This window comes from Bison bison, unplaced genomic scaffold (genome assembly GCF_000754665.1).
Source record: "Bison bison bison isolate TAMUID 2011002044 unplaced genomic scaffold, Bison_UMD1.0 scf7180017864236, whole genome shotgun sequence".
Taxonomy (NCBI): Eukaryota; Metazoa; Chordata; class Mammalia; order Artiodactyla; family Bovidae; genus Bison; species Bison bison.
Genome location: NW_011494808.1, coordinates 316,909 through 321,199, shown reverse-complemented (window position 1 = coordinate 321,199; position 4,291 = coordinate 316,909). Strand labels below are relative to the sequence as shown.

General features: G+C 35.1%; 1 protein-coding gene across 1 annotated transcript in view; it reads left to right on the top strand.

The window, feature by feature from the left end:
• LOC104993209 (disintegrin and metalloproteinase domain-containing protein 18-like) overlaps positions 1 to 4,291 on the top strand; it is a 114,751-nt gene that overhangs the window by 102,707 nt on the left and 7,753 nt on the right. The window lies entirely within an intron of this gene.

Here is a 4,291-nt window from a genome sequence, read left to right as displayed (position 1 = left end):
AGCCTCTTGATGAGAGTGAAAGAGGAGAGTGAAAAAGTTGGCTTAAAGCTCAACATTCAGAAAACGAAGATCATGGCATCTGGTCCCATCACTTCATGGGAAATAGATGGGGAAACAGTGGCTGACTTTATTTTGGGGGGCGGGGGCGGAGGCACTCCAAAATCACTGCAGATGGTGATTGCAGCCATGAAATTAAAAGACACTTACTTCTTGGAAGGAATGATATGACCAAGCTAGACAGCATATTAAAAAGCAGAGACATTACTTTGTCAACAAAGGTCCATCTAGTCAAGGCCATGATTTTTCCAGTAGTCATGTATGGATGTGAGAGTTGGACTATAACAAAAGCTGAGTGCCAAAGAATTGATGCTTTTGAACTGTGGTGTTCGAGAAGACTCTTGAGAGTTCCTTGGACTGCAAGGAGATCCAATCAGTCCATCCTAAAGGAGATCAGTCCTGGGTGTTCATTGGAAGGACTGATGTTGAAGCTGAAACTCCAATACCCTGGCCACTTAATGTGAAGAGCTGACTCATTTGAAAAGACCCTGATGCTGGGAAAGACTGGGGGCAGGAGGAGAAGGGGACAACAGAGGATGGGATGGTTGGATGGCATCACCAACTCAATGGACATGAGTTTGGGTAAACCCCAGGAATTGATGATGGACAGGGAGGCCTAGCGTGCTGCAGTTCATGGGGTCACAAAGATTCTGACACAACTGAGTGGCTGAACTGAACTGAATGATGAATAGAGACGGGGCAGCACAGAATATGGGGCCAGAGACAATAAGTATAGATGGGTCAGCATAGAATATATGGGGCCAGTGATGCGAACTGGATTGGTGATGGACAGGGAAGCCTGGCGTGCTATAGTCCATGGGGTTGCAAAGATTCGGACATGACTGAGCGGCTGAACTAAACTGAATGACGATGAGTAGAGATGGGGCAGTATAGAATATGGGGAAGGTGAGAAAATGTAAGATCACAAAGAGCGAGGGAAAGCACATATGAAGGACATGGCCTATGTTACACGAAATTAATATTGCTCGTGTGTTTCTGAAATTAGAGTTAAGGTACTTGCTCAGTTTTTCCTTTTTTTAGAATGGAATTTAATTATTTCTTTTTTTAAAATGAGGTATAATCACCTTATATGATATTAGTTTCATGTGTATCATACTTTGTATATAATGTAAAATGATCATAGTAAGTCTAGTTAACATTTGTTACATAGTTGCAAATTTTTTGTTTTCCTCCTGATGAGGTCTTTTAAGATCTACTCTTTTAGAAAGTTTCATATATGCTGTTAGTTATTGTTGACTATAGTCAGCATGCTGTCCATTACATCCCCATGACATTTATTTTTTTGTATAGAAGTTGTACCTTTTGAACTTACTTACCTGTTTTTCTCATCACCACTCCAACCCATTACCTATGGCAACCACCAATTTGTTCTCTGTATCTATGAGGTTTTTGTTTGTTTGTTTTGGTTTTTTCGATCTACATATAAATGGGATCATACATTGTCTTTCTCTGTCTGACCTTATTTCACATTCATACAGCTTTTTATTTACTGTAGCACAAATATTGTTCACAATTTGCTTAGTAAATATTTAGGAAGATGAGAATGCAGAAGTAAGTGTAAAGATTGGATTTTGTTTCTTCATTGTAAAGTAAATCATTTTTGTTTCTCGTATGTTTATCGGAGATAAAATGATATAAAATTTCTATCAGCACCTCTGCTTACCAAGTAAGTTAATCTTAGTTATGAACAAGTTAGCAGCAACCAGTAAATTCAGGGAAGTATTCTGCATGATTCATATGGACATTCATATAATCATTCAATTGTTATAAATTGATTTAATTGAATGATATTTGGCATAAGTCTTCCTGGGCTCTTATTTAAGACACGTTCAAAAAATCTGAATAGTTGCAAAGCTGAAACTGACTTCTGGAAGAAATGGTATACTTAGATATCACTGACCATAAATAACAAAATCTGCCTAAGTTTTAAGAGCATCAGTCAATTGTTTCAGGGCTACAAGGGCAAGAAATGATGTAGAGCTGAAACACAAAAGGGTAGTAAGGAACTGGATGGTTGTGAACTTGGTCATTCTCTCCATCACGCAAAGGCTTTTATGATTGACATAATCTCTTTTTGTCTATGTTCATTCTTTCCAAAAGAACTGTTCTGCTTACACATGGCCCAGAGTACCTCTCTCAACCATTCTAGTTTCATTTTCAAGTAAAAATCCTAAAAATCTCTCAAAACCAGCATCTATTAGTTAAGAGACATCAACAGACAGAAAGAAATAGCTGTGCAAGTGTATCTAATTTCAACAAGTGTCCTTTCAGAATTTATAATCCCAAATTGAATGTTCAAACCTGATTTTTACCATCTGTAGCCAAAGAACTGTAGCCATTACAAGGAAACTTTACACCATAATATTACTCTTCAACAAGACCTGAGTGTGTATAGGAGCCAAAGAGAAAATGGAGGCTGTCTGAATACCACAAAGTGTAAACAGACATAAGTGAAAGAGAGGCCTCATTAAGGAGCTCATTAACAGAAGTGAGATAACTATTCACATAGTTATTTGATAGAAATAATATAATCGAAGCCATGATCATTTAAGAATTCATGTGTAAATTGTCTTTAACTTTGGAGAAGCATTATCATAGATATTTTAATATTTCATCCTGTCTTCCATGTAGATAACATAGAGAAAAGTAATAGATGGATTTAAGTTTGAAATTTTTAAAATGCTTAACATATTTAGTTTTTAACTTTTTATTTTATGTTGGAGTATAGCAGATTAACAAGTTGTTAATCTTGTTATATAACAAGATTATATATATAATATATATAGTAATAATAATAAATTAATTATAAATAATAATATAAATATTATATATATTATAAATAATATAAATAATAATAAATTAATAATATATATATACAACTATAACAAAAGTTGTAATAATTTCAGCTAGACAGCAAAGGGACTCGGCCATACATACGCATGTATACTCCCCCAAACTTCCCTCCCATCCAGGCTACCACATAACATTGAGCAGAGCTCAATGTGCTATACAGTGGGACCTAATTGGTTATCCATATTAAATATAGCCGTGTGTACATATCCATCCCAAACTCACTGTCTAGGCTTTCCCCTCATCCTTACCCCCTGGAAGCCATAAGTTCACTCTCTAAGTCTGTAAGTCTGTTTCTGTTTGTAAACAAGTTCATTTAGATACTGAACTTAAAGGATGTCATACAATATTTTTCCTTCTCTGTCTGACTTACTTCACATAATATGACAATCTCTAGGTCCATCCAAAATGCAGCAAATTGCTTTCTTTCTTTCTTTTTGATGGCTGAGTAAAATATTCCATTGTATATATCTGTTGATGGATATTTAGGTTGTATCCATATCTTTGTTGTTATAAATAGTGCTACAAAAAAAAAAAAAATCTGCAAATCAATCAGTGTGATGTACCACATTAACAAAGTGAAGAATAAAAGCCATATTCTCATCTCAATATATGCCACAAAAGCTTTTGACAAATTCAACACCATTTATGATAAAAATTCTCCAGAAAGTGGGGATAGAGGGAACATATCTCAAAATAATAAAGGCCATATATGACAAACCTACAGCTAACATCATACTCAATGGTTAAAAGCTGAAAGCCTTTTCTCTTAAGATCAGGAAGAAGATAAGGATGTCCACTGTCACCACTTTTATTCAACAGTTTTGGAAGTTCTAGCTATGGCAATCAGAGAAGAAAAAGAAATAAAGGGAATCCTAATTGGAAAGCAAGAAGTTAAACTGTCACTGTTTGCAGATGACCTGATACTCTACATAGATCTTAAAGATGCCACCAGAAAACTAGTAGAGTTCATCAACGAATTTGTTAAAGTTGCAAGTTATAAAATTAATACACAGAAATCTCTTGCATTTATAAGATCAGAAAGAAAAATTCAAGAAGCAATTTCATTTACTATCACATCACAAAAATAAAATACCTAAGAATGAACCTATGTAAGGAGACAAATGACCTGTACTTAAACTATAAAATTGAACAAAACAGAAACAGATGTAAAGACATACCATGTTTATGAATTGGAAAAGTCACTATTGTCAAAATGAATATACTACCTAAGGCTGGAATCAAGATTGCCGGGAGAAATATCAATAACCTCAGATATGTAGATGACACCACCCTTATGGCAGAAAGTGAAGAGGAACTAAAAACCCTCTTGATGAAAGTGAAAGTGGAGAATGAAAAAGTT